General features: G+C 36.6%; 1 pseudogene; it reads right to left on the reverse strand.

Moving 5' to 3' along the window:
• The window catches only part of LOC105530939, a 31,951-nt pseudogene extending 17,751 nt beyond the window's left edge, over positions 1 to 14,200 (reverse strand).
• Between the last annotated feature and the right edge of the window lie 5,008 nt (positions 14,201 to 19,208).

The following is a 19,208-nucleotide window of genomic DNA, read 5'->3' on the forward strand; positions in this document are numbered from 1 at the left end:
GGAATTACAAGCATGAGCCTCTAGGCCTGGCCTCTTCTTTTTTAATTTTCCACAAGAGCTTGCATAGAATTAGCATTATTTCTTCCTTAAATGTTAAGTAGAATTTATTAGTGAACCACAGAATTTTTTTGCTGGAAGGTTTTAACCACAAATTCAATTTCTTTCATAGGTATAGGACAATTAAGGTTATCTAGTTCTCTTTGAGTGAGCATTGGCAGTGTGTGTCCTTTAAGGAACTTGCCTATTTATCTAAAGGTTTTCAATTTATGACATAAAGTTGTCTATAAATTGCACTGATTTTTGTAAAGAACCAGTTTTTGGTTTTACTCATTTTTTTCTAGTGTTTTTCTGATTTTAATTTAATTAACTTATCCTCTTTATTTTTAATCTTTATTGTCTCCTTCTGCTTGTTTTGAATTAAATTACTCTTTTCTTTCTTAAGGCAAAACTTATATCATTGATATAAGGAATTTGTTCCTTTCTAAAATATCCCTTACTGCTATGAGTTTTCCTTTAAGTGTAGCTATAGCTGCACCCCACATAATGTGCTTGCATTGCCATTCAATTCAGAATACTTTTTAATTTTTATTTCTATTTGAACCATGAAATATTTTAGAAGTGCCTTGTTCAACTTTCAAATTGTGAAGATATTCCAGATTATTTTCCATTTTTTATTTCATTATCTTCAAAGAATATACTTGTATGATTTCCATTCTTTTACATTTGTTAAAATTTGTGTATTTTGATGACCATTTCATGTGTACTTGAGGTGATATATTCTGATATTAGTGGTTGAATATTCTATCTATATCTTAGGTCATATTGGTTGATAGCATTTTTCAAGTCTTTATCCTTATTGATTTCTATCTACTTGCTCTATCAATTACTGAGAGAGGAATGTTGAAGTCTCAAACTACACTTGGGCACTAACTATGCCCTTCTTTGAGAGTTTGAGGGGGATGAGTAGAAATAGAGGAAACATTTCAGGGCACAGAGTCTTTAGTGTAGTGCTATCCAATAGAAGCTTTTGCAACAGTGGAATGTTCTATATTTGTGATGTCTGCATGTGACTCTTTAGCACTTGAAATGTGACTAGTGTGGTTGAGAAACTGAATTCTTAGTTTATTTTATTTAACAGCCGCAGGTGACTCGTGACTACCACATTGGACTACACAGCTTTAGTACATGGTTGGACTTTACCATCTTATATAGGGTCTTATTTCCTAGCAACAAAGACTGAGATGAAGATTCTGGTTTATGTGACTTGTTGAGTACTTTCAGGAAAAATTGAGTGAGGAAAGCTGGATATACAGGGGAAAGGAAACAAAATAAGAAGGAAGTCTCAGCTGAAAATTACTTTTAGTCTGATCCCTTGGGAAAGAAAATTCTACCAGAGAGGTAGACTGACCTTGAGGCTGAGCCAGCCTTTTATACTTCCATGCAGGGTGGAGGTTAGGTTGGTGCTTTCCTGGTAGGCAGGTCTTGTCAAGGGCAATTATTATTATTATTATTTTTTAAGACAGAGTCTAGCTCTGTAGCTTAGGCTAGTGTGCCGTGACATGATCTTGTCTCAATGCAGCCTCGACCTCCAGGGCTCAAGTGATTCTGCCCCCTCGGCCTCCCAAGTAGCTGAGACCACAGATGTAGGCCACCATGTGCAGCTAATTTGTTTTAGTTTTTGTATTGTTTATGGAGACAGTGTTTCCCCATGTTGCCCAGGCTGGTCTTCAACTACTGAACTCAGGTGATCCGCCCACCTTGGCCTCCCAAAGTGCTGGGATTACAGGCGTGAGACACTGAGCCAAGCCTGCCAAGGGCAATTCTTTAAAGGAAGGGGCTATTAGAATAAGGGCTATTATCAGCCAATACTAGAGCAAATGAGTGATAGGCGCATTGTCTGGTATAAAAGAATCTAGGCCAGCCACCGGGGCTCACGCCCATAATCCCAGCACTTTGGGAGGCCGAGGCCCAAGGGATCAGACTGAAAGCAATTTTCAGCTGAGACTTCAGTCTTGTTTTGTTTCGTTTCAAACTGCAGAGGAAAATGGGTCAGAATTATAGCTTTAAAATCCAGTCTCAGCTGTATACAAATGATTTTAATAAAGCAACATAAAAACCCTGGCAGCCTATCTGCCCCTGCCACCAAAAAAAAAAAAAAAAAAAATTCTATCACATCACTATGTACCAAAAGACTAAAGCAAACGCTTAGTCCTATAAATCTTTACCTCAGTCTTTAAGGTTAATAATGAAAGGCTTTGATAATGAAATAACTTAGTAGTGATTTGGAATGTTGATGTTAAGTTTGCTAATCTAATCAGTGAATACCAATATGCTCTTCAGAATCAGGCTGATGCCTTCTTCTACGTTAAAAATTTACATTCTTGGCTGGGTGCGGTGGCTCACACCTGTAATCCCAGCACTTTGGGAGGCCAAGGTGGGTGGATCACAAGGTCAGGAGTTTGAGATCAGCCTGGTTAACACGGTGAAACCCCGTCACTACTAAAAATACAAAAACTGGCCTGGCGTGGTGGCAGGTGCCTGTAATTCCAACTACTCCATAGGTTGAGGCAACAGAATTGCTTGAACCCAGGAGGTGGAGGTTGCAGTGAGCCGAGACTGCGACACTGCACTCCAGTGTGGGTGACAGAGCAAGGCTGTCTCAAAAAATAAAATAAAATTTTCATTCTTATTTCTTCTTTCCAAAAATTGTTCATTATAATCAGTAATTCAGGTATTTGACTTGCCTTTTAATAATTTTTAAAATTCTCATTTTATATGTAAGAATATGTAAAATAAAACCCATACAAGTCTGTGTTCTCTTTATTGACAATTTATTCTGATTCAAATCAGTTTTATCAAAAGTAGTGCACGAAAACATGTTTCAATGTATCTGAGGCTTGGAATGGCAGCTCATTGTACCCAATACCTTTTGTGAAATATTCATTTCTTTAAAAATATAGATACTCAGTGTAGGTAATTATGTTCTCAGAATAACTAAAATATACCATTATAAGAATTTCCAAATTAAATCAGTATATATAATTTTAGGGAAAATAAAATATTTTTAATTGTAGATTTAAGGAGAAATAGCCATTCTGACTGATGTGAGATAGTATTTCACTGTGGTTTTGATCTGCATTTTTCTAATGATTAGTGATGTAAAGTATTTTTTATGCTTGATGGCCAGCATATGTCTTCTTTTGAAAAGTGTCTGTTCATTTTATAAGTACCACCTCCCTGAAGTTTACTAAAGAAGACAGGAGGCCCAAGTCCCTTTCATCCAATGTTCAGTTAATTAGAATTACTCCAAAATTAGGCCATCTGGTTAGAAAACATTTGCATTTTCCGTTTTATTTTCTAGAATTACTTCCATGACTCTATCCATTGGGAAAGAAAAGAAAGTGTGGACAAAATCAAAGTAACATTCAACCCTTTTTTTTTTTTTTTTTTTTTTTTCTCTCTGATAATCCAGTTGAAGTTCTCTGGGGTTTCTACTTCTATGTATAAGAGCTTGATTAGTGTTTACTAAAGTGGCCAGTCTTCACCAAATGCACATACCTGTGGAATTTGTCACCTCTCAAGTTCTTCAATGGTGGTCCCTAACTTTCCAGTCTGATCAAAATAGTTTCAAAATCTCTCAATTGGTTCAACCTGGAAAGTCACTGAGGTTTTGACTCTGGTCCCACTGGGAGGCAGGATTTGTCCAAGTAGAGCATATTCCTGGCACTTCCTAGGCTCAACGATGACATCCGTGGTTGCCCTGATGCAACACTTCGTGTGTGGTGGAGAACATATCTTCTCTTTCTCTAGACCTGCCAGAAATGTGTCAAGGCTAATTTTGTTCTCATTAGTATAACACATCTGCTTAATTTATACCGCAAACTTTTTCACTTTACTCAGAATGGGACATTTGCATAGTTTTGCACCCTTTGACTGTTTACCATAATGCTCAATAGTATTACTCAGAAAGTTGAAAATGCTTTTGCCACGAAAATGTGTAACAACTGTACAAATATGTTCACAAAGTTCTGATTTCAAACATCTTGTAAACAATACAATCTAAACCAGGTCTATATTAAGGAAATGATGCATCAAAATAAATGTTATGCCTGACTTAAATCTTCTACGATGTTTGATGAACAATGAAAATGACATAAAAATTGAATATTGCTGTAATACTTAGTATACTTTCTCAATATTTACTTTTACCTACATGTATTCTAGGATAAAAGATTGGAACATTTCCTTCAAAACTTCAATGTCTTCAGTCATTCATTTCCTACTGATTCATAAGTATATATCATGTTTGAGCCTCTCCTATATTAAAAAATAAATTGTCTACTGCACATTCCCATCCAGCTATCCTCCCACTTCTCATTCTCTTCAACTAAAATTCTTGAAACAGTTGTCCATTTTAACCCTCATTCACTTTTAAAAATTTTTTAATTTTATTTTAAGTTCAGGGGTACATGTGCAGATTTCTTCTATAAATAAACTGTGTGTCACTGGGGTTTACTGTACAGGTCATTTTGCCACCCAGGTAATAAGCATAGTACTCTACAGGTGATTTTTCAATCTTTATTCTCCTCCCTCTCTCAACCCTCAAGTAGGCCCCTGTGTCTGTCGTTCCCTTCTTTGTGTCCATGTGTACTCAATGTTTAGCTCCCACTTCTAAATGAGAAGATGTGGTATTTGGTTTTCTGTTGCTGTGTTAGTTCACTTAGGATAATGACCTCCAGCTCCATCCACGTTACTGCAAAGGACATGATCTTGTTCTTTTTCTATGGTTGTGTAGTATTCCATGGTGTATATGTACCACATTTTCTTTATCCAGTCTATCATTGATGGGCATTTAGGATGGTTCTATGTGTTTGCTATTGTGGATAGTGCTGCAATGAACATACATGTACATGTGTCTTTATGGTAGAACAATTTATATTCCTTTGGGTAGATACCCAGCAATGGGATTGCTAGATCAAATAATAACTCTGCTTTGAGTTCTTTGAGATAGCAGCAGACTACTTTCTACAATGCCTGGACTAATTTACACTCCCACCAGCAGTGTACATGTGTTCCCTTTTCTTTGCAACCTTGCCAGCATGTTACTTTTTTTTTTTTTTTTTACTTTTCATTAATAGCCATTTTGACTGATGTGAGATAGTATTTCACTGTGGTTTTGATCTGCATTTCTCTAATGATTAGTGATGTCGAGTGTTTTTTATATATTTGATGGCCAACATATGTCTTCTTTTGAAAAGTGTCTGTTCGTACCCTTTGACCACTTTTTAATGGAGTTTTTGGTTTTTTGCTTGTTGATTTAAGTTTCTTATAAATTGTGGATATTTTGTTATGCACATAGTTTGCACATAGTTTGCAAATATTTTCTCCCATTTTGTTGGTTGTCTGTTTACTCTGTTGATAGGTTTTTTTTTTTTTTTTTTCCTATGCAAAGCTCTTTATTTTAAGAAGGTCCCATTTTTAAATTTTTGTTTGCTGCAATTGCCTTTGGCATCTTTGTTTTTGGCATCTTTGTCATCCTTGTTCCCTTTTATCCCACTCCTTCTTCAACCCACTGCAATACAGCTTTCTCCCCTGCCTTGCCACTGAAACTACTATTGTCAGGATTACTGGTGAAATTTTTCATAGATCTGGTGGGGAATTTTCACCACTTGTTGATCCACTCATTCCTCAAACACATTTTCCTGTTGATTTCCTTAATTCTAACCTCATTTCCTTTCAGATATTTTTTATAGGTCCTCTTCTGCTTGCCTTTGAAAGAGAAAATATTTCCTCAAGGTATAGTCCAAGCCACCTTCTTTTTTGCAGTGCACATACTCCACCAGTGATTTATCAACTTCCATGGAAATAAAACTCAAATCATTAGGCTAGATTTCTCTGTTGAGCCCCAGCCTTGTGTGAATACTTGTCTATTGGGCACAGCTACTGTGATGGCTTCTGGACATTTAAAGCTCAACATGTCCAAAACTGAACTCACCATCTTCACCTTTCTTCCAACCAGCTTCTCCCTAGGTGTTCCCTTTCCTAGTGAACAACATCACTCTCCAACCAATTACTCAAGCTGGAAACCTGAGTTTTCCCTCACTCTTTTCTCTCACTCACTCTCATATTTAGCCAAAAATCAAATTTTGTTTAACTTACCTCCTAATCATTTTTCAGATGTGTCTCTTTCCAACACCCCGCACCACTGCCCTATTCTGAGTCATCCTATTTGCTCACCTGGGTTATCACTGCACTTGCTTACCTCCATTTTATACCCCAGGTTATTCACTACAATGCAGCCAACAGCTTTAATGTGCCACTGTGGTCCATACTGAACTGTATTACAAAGATCCATAGGATCCATATTTTAATTATTTTGACATCTCTCCCCTTTTCCAGAACACTCTTAGCTGTCTTCATTGCCTGGGCAGCTTCTGTTCATCCATTGGTTTTTAGCTTTTACATCTATATACACACACATACATATATATACACACACATATATACATATATATCTTCCACCAGAAATTTTTTCCTGATTCAATTCAGGAAATTCAACCTCCTCCCTCAGATGATGCTTGGTGTGTGAAGTGAGATTGGCAGAAGGTGATACTTGACAGATAGAAGAATCATATGAGCCATCCGTGAGCTCTCAAGAGCATCAAAAAGGTATCAACATGTTAGAAACAGGGTTACAGAAGAACACAGTGGCACATTAAAGCTCTTGGACTTTAAACTATCAATTAGGATGACAGTTTAGAAATTCAATGTTTTTGCTACCTCCCTGGGAATTGAAAGAGAAGAGAAGGGAGGGCAAGGGAGGGGAGGGGAGGAAAGGGAAGAACAGGGGAGGGGAGGAGAGGGGGAGGAAGAAGAGGGGAGGAAAGGTGAGGAGAGAGGGAGGAAGAGGAGGGGAGGAGAGGGGAAGGAAGAGAAGGGGAGAGGGAAGAGGAGGGGAGAAGGGAGGGAAGAGGAGGGTAGGAGAGAGGAGGGAATAGGAGGGAAGGAGAGGGGAGGGAAGGGGAAGGGAGGAGAGGGGAGGGGTGGGGTCACACATTTTAAGCTGAGAAACATCATTAAAGAGAGAAAGCAAAAACAAAACCAACTGCTACCTTGAATATTGGCTATTGAAGACAGAAAACCTTCTGGCCTAGACCATGATACAGTGAATGAGTATGATTTGAGATTTCCCTGCAACAGTTGTGAGCACTTACATTATCTGGGAACATAAATTCTTTATAATCTCCTAGCAGTCACCAGTTAATAGAAATTACATTAAAAGATTCTAACTTTACTAGCAATATGGGTTGGAAAATTACATGTCAATTTCCAAGTCTGTCTGGGCAGGAGTTCATCTTAGACAATGTGGTCTTAATGGCGTTTATAAGAACATCTTAGAAAGATAACTTTGTTTTGATGAATTAAACATTCTCAGCTGAGCTCCTACAAACAAACATGTAACAGACTACAGAAATCCCAGGGAGTTTTATCAAGTAATACTATCACTCACACCCTGGCTTCTGGGCTTTGTCTTTGATACAAATTTACTCAAACTCTATTTCAAATTAATTATTTGTTAGAATTCTAAGGTAAAGGTGGCTTTGCTGTAATGAATGTATTTTTACAACTTGTTCCTGGGATTAATTGTTGATTAACAAGCTTGCTTTGATCTTTGTAAATCTTCTTTGTTTCATTATTATAGATACTTAGGAAACATTTACCAAAGAATTATTGTGCTTAAGGGAAAATTTCATGTCAGGTGGTTCTCTTTGAATGTCAGCAATGCATAATAGAATGTGTATAATCATAGCAAACAAATAGCCACTGTTAATGTATTTGCTGACTTGAATCAATTTCCCAATTACTCTTAACTCTTGTATAATTCAGATCCAAGATCAGGCCTCTCTGACTCCTGAAAAAATTAACAGTCTTGACTCAACCCCTCAACTTCATAACCTCACAATCCAAAGCCTTCGTCAAAATCTGTGAATTCCTAAGGGCCTATCCAGACAGGCATTTTAACATCAAAGCTGTATTTTTTCCTCAGAAGAATTATGTCAGTTACTAAGACTGTATTTTGTTACTGAGATCTTTTGGATGACTCTATTAATCTTAAACCCCTACTGTCCAATAAAGACTTAAGATCTCAGTGAAACATTTTAATAAATAAAAGTTTATTCTTCTGAATACCCAAATCACAAAAGGATAAAGATTCATTTGCTCCATTTCTGAGTCTACTCCTCTAGCTTAAGATCAGATTAGGCAGAAAATTATTATTATTTTTTTCACAACCAGGAACCTGCACACCTAATACCTGCAATACAGACTCTTTTATTTTAGAAGTAAGGCACAAAAATGACAATGTGGGTACTGCTACTATCCAGAGGAAAGGGATCCGGGACAGAGCATGCACTATTCCAAGCTCTGGTCACAACATAAAAGCAGAGCTTCGCAGCTCTGCAGCTCAGAGAAGGCACGAGCCCAGCAACACTATGTAGCAAAAAGTAGTGGACAGCCTCCCTGCTGTGCCTCACACACTCCATGCTGCCCGCTCTTCTTAGAACACCCTTACCCTGGACCACCTTCACCTCCATCCATCCTTACTCAAATCATACCTCAGTGACGGCCGACAACCACTGTGAAAACTTCCCTCCCGTCCCCCCGCCAGCAGTCCCAATCTCCCTTACTCTGCTCTCCTCTCCCCTTTTCCTCATACTGCTAAGTAATCTTCTCCTTTATTATTTTTATTGTTTACTGATGGTTTTTCTGATGGCATGTGAGCTCCACAAGGTCAGGGATCTGTTATTTCATAAGCCATTCTCTCTGCTTCCTCTTTTCACTCAATGATTTTTCTATCTAGCCATGACTTTCTGACCTAGCATTTCCCATTCCCTCATGTTACTGATCTTGCTCCTCCCCTAGTGTGAGGGCCAGCCCCTTAATCCCACCACTTTATCAAGCTCATTAGTACCTTTACTTCATCACCTCACTGTTCAGCCTGAGACACATGATCAGCAACTTTAAGTTGTTTGGAGTCCCCGGCAGCTTCCATCCTTTAATTTTCAGTTCTGCTAATCCCTAGCCCTGGGAAACCTACTTTCTACAGTTCCACCCTCAGCCCCCAAACATTAAAATAAAAGTCACACAATTATGCATCAGAGAAGCACTGAAACATTTTCTACCTAACTTTACAGCAGCTCCCCCTTCTTTTATTAACCCTCTGTGGATCTCTCCCTCCAGCCCCTGCTTGGATCTTTTTGCTCAGTCCTTAGCTACTCAGTCTCACCACTCAGCCTGGGTCTTGCCACTATAATGACTAAGAAGACAAATTCCTTGTCACAGAATCCTTCATATACTTTCCTCCACCTCAAACCAGCTATGCATCCACAGAACTCTAAATATCTCTGTATTTTCAGGTGCCTACTCTTCCTTTACTCCTTTTTCAGAGGAAGAGGTGCCCACCTTCCCCTTGCCTGAATCAGCCTCTCTAGCTGTGTTAAGCGTATTCCCCATCTTCCAACTCTTCTGGAACTTCATGCCATCAGACAAATCCTTCTTCACAAATCTGCAATCTCTTGCTTTTCTTCTCCTCTGCCTGTAATTGTTCTTATAGCCTGCACAGTTCTATACACCTTATCTCTTATTCTTATTTATCTTCGAACTACCTACATTCAACATTTTCTCTTTTGTATCCATCTTTTAACAGATCATTTACTTTAATCAATGTACTTTAAATCTTTTAATACAAAGACTCTTCTTGTCCAATCTCATTATCAAATCCCATTGCCGCTTCCCAATTCCCATCCGCCTTGACGTCTGTGGCATTTGCCACATTTCATCAGTCCTTCTTCAGCCCCTCCTCTTGTCTCTGTCCCAGGCCTTTTCCTATTCTTCTGCTTCAATACCCACTTCTTTGTGGGTGTCCTTTGTGGTTTCTCTTCTTTCTTCCACACCACATATCAAGAGGTAGTACAAAGCTTAATCATTGATATCCTGATCCCTGTCATCATTTTTTCTCTCAGGGATCTTAAACGTTCTCAGTGCTTACAAATCCGTTCTTCAGCAAGCCACATTTCTCCTGAGCTTATCTGATGGTAGTAGACTATCAGAGCTGGAAAGGATGTTGGGGGTTACCTTGTCCAGAATTCCCTTTTGAGATTGTCTGAGATGACTGAACCCACCATCACCAAAGAACAAGGAACAAAAATTCAGGATTTCTCATGTGCTAGTAGCATAAAAAGAAGGAATTTATCTTTTAGTCCCACTTCTATAACCAACTCGTTTGGTGGCATTTGCAAAATTATTAAATCTCTTGGAAACTTATCTTCCACTACGTCTAAGATGAAAAAATTTTAACACAATAATTGCCTCTAAAATCCCTTCAAGTATTAATTGTTCATTGATCTATGATTCTTTGATGCCTGATGCAGGATATCACCACATGATGACAGTCAATCGTGTCCAGACAAAATCATTTATTTTCCTTTTCAGTAAAATGACGTCCACTTTCCTTGGGATTTTCTTATCCTGGTGAATGGCACCATGATTCTCTCAGGAACTGACTATACCTGACCCAGTTTTGTAATTCTCCAGATTCACTGGCCCATAGTTTTCTGGTGATCCTCCAGAATGAACACTTGGCACTTGCCATGTTCTTGTAACCACAGAGAGGAAACTGATTCTCTCTGGAAAGAGATTCTTTGGGCAATGTTACCTCCTCCATGAGAGAGGCTGGGTCCTTAGAGCCCCATCTTCCAGTTGCATTGAAATTTTCTTTGAAGATGTGTCTTCCTATACAACCACACTATAAACTCTTTGAAGACAAATGTTTTATACTCTTTTGTTTTCCCATGGCTAACAGAATGTTTGCTCAAAATAAATACTCAGACTTTTCCTTCCTTTTTATTTAAAAAAAAAAAAAATGTCATGTAGTGGCCCTAAAGGTTAGGAAGAGTAGAAAGGTAATGCTTACATAAACTCCATTTCTAAGTTTCTGAAAGACAGGAAAATTTGGTTTATCATTTTTAGGCTCTGCCAATGTGTATATAAAATTTTCAACTCCTTATTGAGTTGGAAATAAATTGGTAAAATGAGGTTGATTGAATTATGAATAATAAAAAAAAACACCAAACACCAAGCACTAGTGATTTTTCACATCATTCAAGAAAAGATTATTACCAACTGGAGAGAAATACAACAAAAACTTAACTACGAGTACGTAAAAGAGTTATGGATGATTTTAATTCTTTGAATTTTAGAATTGTTTCAAAATGTCTACAATTAACAAATATTTCCTTTACGGTTCAAAAACTAACTGTTGTTTTCAAAAGAGAGGAGCATTTAAATGTGTTTCCACTGGCCAGGTGCAGTGGCTTACAACTGTAATCCCAGATCTTTGGTAGGCCGAGGCAGGCAGACTGCTTGAGGCCAGGAGTTTGAGACCAGCTGGTCAACATGGCAAAATCCCGTCTCTACCAAAAATACAAAAACTAGCCTAGCATGGTGGTGCATACCTGTAATTCCGGCTCACTGGGAGGCTAAAGCACAAGAATTGCTTGAACCCAGGAGGGAGAAATTGCAGTGAGCTGGGATCATGCCATGCACTCCAGCCTGAGTGACAGAAATCAGAAACTCAAAAGAATGCAACCATTTGTCTCTTATCTACCTATGACCTGGAAGCTCCCTCCCCACTTCGAGTTGTTTCGTCTTTGCCTTAAGTTGTCCCACTTCTCCAGACTGAACCAATGTACATCTTATACATACTGACTGATGTCTCATGCCTCCCTAAAATGCATAAAACCAAGCTGAGCCCTGACCACCTTGGACATATGTCATCAGGACCTCCTGAGTCTGTGTCATGGCATGCATCCTCAACCTTGGCAAAATAAACTTTCTAAGTTAACTGGGACCTGTCTCAGATTTTCTGGGTTCATACTCACAAAGACCTGTCAATTAATATTAAAGTGTCTAAGGCCTTAAGGTTCTGGGAGCCAACTGATGACTCATAATCTGTAATAAACAGATGGTGCTAATAAAACATCAGTTCCTTGGAGTTGTACATACTGAAGCAACACACAGTCAGAATGAACCAGAATTAAAAATACAGACTGGGACTATATAGGCACACAGTTCTCATAAAAGCCATGTCAGCAATGTTCTAATCCAGTTGTCCTTTGTGTCCTGGATGAATTTTTAAATACTCATATCAGACTTGGGGAGGACTTCAAATTCATGGAACTAATTGCATGTTTTTAAATGACCATTGCACGAGTAAGATTAACTGGAATTGGTCATGAAAGCTACATGAAAACTCAAGATTTACAATCCCATCAATGTGGTAGGCAGAATAATAGCTTTCTAAAGATGTCTACATCCTAATCCCTGGAAACTGTGAATATGCTATGTTACATGACAAGAAGGAATTAAGGTTGCAGATGGAATTAAAATTGTTAATAAATTAATGTTGAGAAGGTGTATTAGTCCATTTTCATGCTGCTGATAAAGACATACCCAAGACTGGGTAACTTATGAAGTCAAAGAGGTTTAATGAACTCACAGTTCCACATGGCTAGGAGGCCTCACAATCATGGCAGAAGGCAAAAGCCACGTCTCACATGGCGGTAGGCAAGAGAGAGACTGAGAACCAAGCAAAAGGGATTTTCCTTTTTAAAACTATTAGATCTTGTGAGACTTATTCACTACCATGAGAACAGTATGGAGGAACCACTCCCACGATTCAATTATCTCCCACTGGGTCCCTCCCACAACATGTGGGAATCATGGGAGCTACAATTAAAGATGAGATTTGGTTGGGGACATAGGCAAACCATATCAGATGGGGAGACTGTCCTGGATTTTCTAGTGGGTAATAGGTAATTATATGGGTCCGTATAAGTGAAAGAGGAGTCAGAAGACTGAATGTCAGAGTAATATGCTGTGAAAAAGACGAAACTGTTCATTGTTGGCTTTGAAGACAGGAGAGGGCTAGCATGAAGCAAAAAGTGCAGGTGGCCTCTAGAAGCTGGAAAAAATAAGAGAATGAATTCCCTTGGTGCCCATAGAAAAAAACACACCCGACAAACTCCTTGATTTTAGCCTGGTTGGGACTCATTTTGACTTCTGACTTCAGAACTATAAAATAATAGATTTGTGATGTTTAAAATCACTAATTTTTGGTACTTTGTTACAACAGCAATAAGAAACTAATATAATCAGCAAATATTTTCAATCCCTGAATGATTTCGTTTGAATGCCTGCTTTCTACTTACTATTACATAACAGTTTAACTCTGTTTACAACTTCATCTGCAAATACTGCCACACTTCTTCAGGGACAAGGGTCACGATTTATTTAGTTTTGTATCCTTAACAACTAATGCATATCCTGGTTCATAGAAGTTAAATAAAGTAGCCTTTTCTTACCTTACATGGCAATAATGTGACTGTCAGCTGACAGTCATGGACAGCTGAATCCTTAGGGTACTTGAGACACAACATGAGAGAGTTTGAGTGTAATAATTTGCCTCAAGCATTACCTCATTTCTCTCTGGTTTTTACTCTAATCATAAAATTTTAAAGATGGACAATGGTAAGTTATGTCCACTGCTTTCATTTTAGATGAGGCACAGATTGGTGAATTATTCTCATAATCTCAACAAGCATTAAGTCCTGAATCAATCTTTTTTCCAAAACAAAATGCTGACTGGAGGCATTCAAAATTACCTTCATTGGTAAGTGAGAGAACACTAGTAATACTTCATGTCCTGACAGCAAACTACCAAAGTGACCTAGCTAGTATTAAGAAAAGAACAACCTTTTCATCTGAAAGGAACAGCCCCTTGGTAGTGGGGTGGAGGAGACATTTTCTTAATACAACATAGCAAAATGCCTGAAGTTAGTATTTTTATACAAAGAAGGAATAAAAATATTTTACATATAATTTGCTTATATAAAACAAATCATCCTCCAAGTGATTTGTTTTAAAAATATTTATTTTCAAAATGATTGTACTACTTTTTCTGATTCAATCTTCAAGCTGTGGAAAAACAGAAATGATTTTCAAATGTCTGGCTGCTCACCAGTGAACTATTTGAAAAAGACAAAGACAACAGGCTGTTTAGATTTACCGTCAAAAATGCCTTCGGGATGAAGTGTGCTTTGTCCGGGTCAACATCAAATAGAACTTTCTTATATTGGTACATCTTTACCACCAGAATGTTCTTAGTTTGTATACATAATATAACTATGTATATATAGTTATACATATAGTTATACATTGTTATATTTACTTATATTATTATTGTCTTTGTACTTTTATTTTATAAAATTTTATATAATTATTAACTTTGTAGTCAATCTTGAATTCAATGTTCTGTTCTTAGGTTGAGTCAGGAAGAACAAAATACATGCACAATGTGTTTCATGGGGTCAAAGATTCTTTTTCAGAAAATAAAGTAAGTGTTCAACTGGTCTTAGAATATTATCATCAACTTGAAATTTCTACATACTTTTCTCCTTTCTTTCTCTCTCAGTTTCTTAGATCCTTTGTCTTCTCTGTTGGCTGCTTCTGCCTCCCCACCTTCTCACCCATCATTTCATCAAGCATTAGCAACTTTTTGTTACTGACAAAGTCAGAAGAGGGTTGAGTTGACAAATGTTGTGCCTTTAATAGTCAAAAAATACAAGAACAATTTAATCCTGAAACATGGTGATATGGAAGAAGATGGAGGTTTGAGAAGCTGTTTTTATTTAGATCAGTGCAGGCAGATTGTTCCTTGTTTTAAATATAATGCCTAGAATTTTTTTAACTCATGCTCATCTTTACCACCAGAATGTTCTTAGTTTGTATACATACAGCCAATTATCTTATATTTATTTATCTTATTATTACTGTCTTTGTACTTTTTATAATTATTAACTGCCATCCAGTGACTTTTCTTTAAATGTAGTGAAAAGCATTTCACTACAATATTTCCATTACATCTATTCATTGCAATAGTTCAATTGCATTAAAAACAAAACAAATTCCACTAAATTTCAGATAGATAGGCAGCAAATATATAACTTGACAAAATCCTAAATACTCTGAGTCAATTCAATGGAGGAGTAGGGCAATCTTTAATGAGTTAAAATAAGAGCATTATATTTTACAGTTGTTGGTAGCCACCAAGGTCATCTAGTCAAACTACATTGATTCATAATTTTGAAAACTAAGGTCCTATATTAACTGTCTTTGCTGACCACAGTGGTATGAAACTAAAAAACAAGAACAGGAGGAATCATGGAAAATGAACAAATATGTGGAAATTAAATAACATGTCCCTGAACAACTGTTGGGTTAAAGAAGAAATTAAAGGAGAAATTTTTAAAATCTTGAGACAAATGAAAATGGAAACACAACATACCAGACTTATGGGATATGGTAAAAGCTGTTCTAAGAGAGAAGTTTATAGCAATAAGCATCTACATCAAAAAAAGAAGAAAGATCTCAAATAAACAACCTAATATTATACTTTAAGGAACTAGAAAAAGAAGTATGACTAAGCCCAAGGTTAGCAGAAGAAAGGAATAACAAAGATCAGAGCAGAAATAAATAAAACAGAGACTAGGAAACCAATAGAAAAGATGAATAAAATTAAGAAATTGGTTTTTAGAAACGCTGAATAAAACTGACAAGCCCTTAGCTAGATTAAGGAAAAAGAAAAAAACCCAAATAAATAAAATTTAAAATAAAAAAGGAGACATTACAACTGATGAGAAAGCATCATGAGACTACTATGAGCAATTATGCACTAAGGAATTGAACAACCTAGAAAAAAAAAATAAATTCCTAGAAACATATAACCTACCAAGCTGAATCATGAAGAAACTGGAAATCTAAACAGACCAATAATGAGTCAGAGTATTAAATCAGGCTTTTTAAATCACCTAAAGAAAAACCCAGAACCAGATGGCTTCATAACTGAACTCTATGAAATATTTTTTAAAAACTAATACCAGTTCTGCTCAAACTGTTCCAGAGAATTGAAGAAGAAAGAATACTTCCAAATTCATTTTATTAGGCCACATTACTCTGCCACTAAAACTGGACAAAGACACTATGAAAAAAGAAAACTACAGGCCAATATCACTGACAAACAGATGCAGAATTTCACAACAAGATACTAGCAAACCATATTCAACAATACTTTAAAAGGATCACTCACCATGATTAAGTGGGATTTATCTCTGGAATGCAAGTTTGGTTCTACATATACAAACCAATAAATGTGATTCACCATATTAACAGAATGAAGGACAAAAAGTGCATGATTTCTCAGTTGAAATACAGAAAGCACTTGACAAAATCCAGCTTCCTTTTATGATAAAATTAGCTGTAGAAGGAATGTTCCTCCAAACAACTAAGGTCATGTATTAAAAGCCCACAGCTAACATTGTACTTAATAGTGAAAAATTGAAAGCTTTTCCTCTAAGATCAGAAAGAAGACCAGGATGCCCAATCTCACCACCTCTGTTCAACACAGTACTGGAAATCCAAGCCAGAACAATTAGGCAAGAAACGAAAAGGCATCTTCATAGAAAAGGAGGAAGTGAAATTGTCTTTTTGCTGACATGATATTTTACATAGAAAATTCAGAAGACTTCACCAAAAACCTGTTAGAACTAATGAACTAATTCAGCAAAGTTGCAGAACACAAAATTAACATACAAAAAAAAGTAGTGTTTCCACATATTAATAACAAACTATGTGAAAAATAAATTAAGAAAACAATCCCATTTGTAATAGTGTCAAAAATAGATAAATAAAATGCTTATGAGTAAATTTAACCAAAGAGATGGAAGATCTGTATACTGAAAACTATAAAACATTGATGAAGGTAATTGAAGATTACACAAATAAAAGAAAACATACCCTGTGTTCATGGATTTGAAGGATTAATATTGTTAAAATGTTATACTACCAAAGCAGTCTTCAGATTCAATGCAACCTCTATCAAAGTTCTAATGTCATTTTTCACAGAAACAGAAAAAACAATTGTAAAACTCATATGGGTCCACAAGAGACCCCAATAGCCAAACCATTCTTAACCAAAAAGAACAAAGCTAAAGATATCACACAACTGGATTTCAAAACATATTGCAAAGCTACAGTAATCAAAACAGAATGTACTGGCATAAAAACAGACACATTGACCAATGGAATGGTACAGAGTGCCCAGAAATAAACCTACACATCTATAGTCAATTTTGACAGAGGTTCCAAGAAGACAAAATGAGGAAAGGGCAGTCTCTTCAATAAATGGGAAAACTGGATATCCACATGAAAAAGGATGAAAAGTACCTTTATTTCACTCTTATACAAGAATAAAGCCAAAGTGGATTAAAGACTTAAATGTAAGACATGACACTGTAAAGCCACTAGAAGAAAACATAGGGGGAAAGTTCCATGACAGAGTCTGGAACAATGACTTCTCAGATATAATCCCAGAAACACAGGCAACAAAAGCAAAATAGACAAATATAATTGTATTGAACTAAAAAGTTTCTGGGCAGCAAAAGAAACAGTAGAGTGAAGAGAAAACGCACAGATTGGGAGAAAATATTTGCAAATTATACATCAGATAAGGGGGCTAATATTCAAAATATACAAGGACACAAATTACTCAGTAACAAGAAAACAAATAAACCTATTTAAAAATGGACAAAAAACCTGAATAGACATTGCTCAAAAGAAGACAGAAGTAGTTAACAGATATAAGAAAAAACTGCTCAACATCACTAATCATTAGAGAAATGCAAATCAAAACCACAATGAAATATCACCTCATACCTACCTGTTCAATTGGATTAAAAAAAAAAACCAAAGTTAAGTGTTGGCAAGGATGTGGAGAAAAAGAAACCCTTGTATACTGGTGGTGATATTATAAATTAATACAGCCATTTTGGAATACTGTATTGAGCTTCCTCAAAAAAACTATAAAAAGAATTACAATATAATCCAGCAATCCCACTTTGGGGTACAGTATATACCCAAAGGAATTGAAATCAGTATTTTGAAGAGATATCTGCACTCCCACCTTCACTGAAGAATTTTTCACAAGAGCCAAGATATGGAAAAAACCCAAGTGTCTACTGAAGCATGAATTGATATTTTAAATGTCATATATATACACAATAGAATACTCTTAGGACTTCACACACACACACACACACACACACACACACACACACACACACAGTGAGAAAGAGAGAGAGAGAGAGGAAATTCTGGCATTTGTGACAACGTGGATGAACCTAAAGGACATTAGGCTAAATGAAATAAGCCAGGCACCGAGAGACAAATGCCGTATGATTTCACTTTTATGTGAAATCTAAAAAAGTCAAATTCATTCAAGTAGAGAGTAGAATGGATCAGAGGCTGGCAATGATTGGGGCGCAGGAGTAGACAAGGAAAGGAGAGATGATGGTGAAAGGGTACAGAGTTTCAGTTAGACATAAGGAACATAAGGAACATGATCTACTGCATAGCATGGTGACTATAGTTAATAATAATGTATTATATATTTTAAAACAGTTAAAAGAGGATATCAAATGTTCTGTGAGGGATATGTTAACTCACCTAATTTGATTATCCTACCATGTATACATGTATGAAAATACTACATTGGGCCCCATAAATATATACAATTATTATTTGCCAATTAAAAAAGAAACTAAGGTCCATATAATTTAAATGAGGAGCATAAAGCTACAAAACTAGTTGGAGGCAGAAATGGCTCTGAACCCTTTTCCCTTTACTCTCAGACCAATGGAACATTGAGCACAGAATATTAATCACTGTCTTTGCTACTATGAAGCCAGTATTCTTGGTTTCCCAAAGCACAGGGAATAGAAAAATAGAATTCCAGTTCCCCAGAATGTAACTCCAAAGGAAAAATATCATGGTGTTAGCACAGTTTTACTTGACTTTGGATGCCCCAGTAAACCTGTGAAATCACTTTAAATAATCTAAAGGCATGCAAATTCCACTCCGAATTGTGGGAATGAACTGAAAAAAAAAACCCAAAAAACTACAAGTCTGAGCATTCCAAAATAATGGCCTAGCTATTTGAAGGATAAAAAACTCAAATTATGACCAAATAAGAAGATCACAGAGGTGGTATTCTTAATACAGCAAAAATCAAGTTAGAATTTTATGATGCCTCTGTG

The sequence above is a fragment of the Mandrillus leucophaeus genome, unplaced genomic scaffold (genome assembly GCF_000951045.1).
Source record: "Mandrillus leucophaeus isolate KB7577 unplaced genomic scaffold, Mleu.le_1.0 Scaffold856, whole genome shotgun sequence".
Classification (NCBI taxonomy): domain Eukaryota; kingdom Metazoa; phylum Chordata; class Mammalia; order Primates; family Cercopithecidae; genus Mandrillus; species Mandrillus leucophaeus.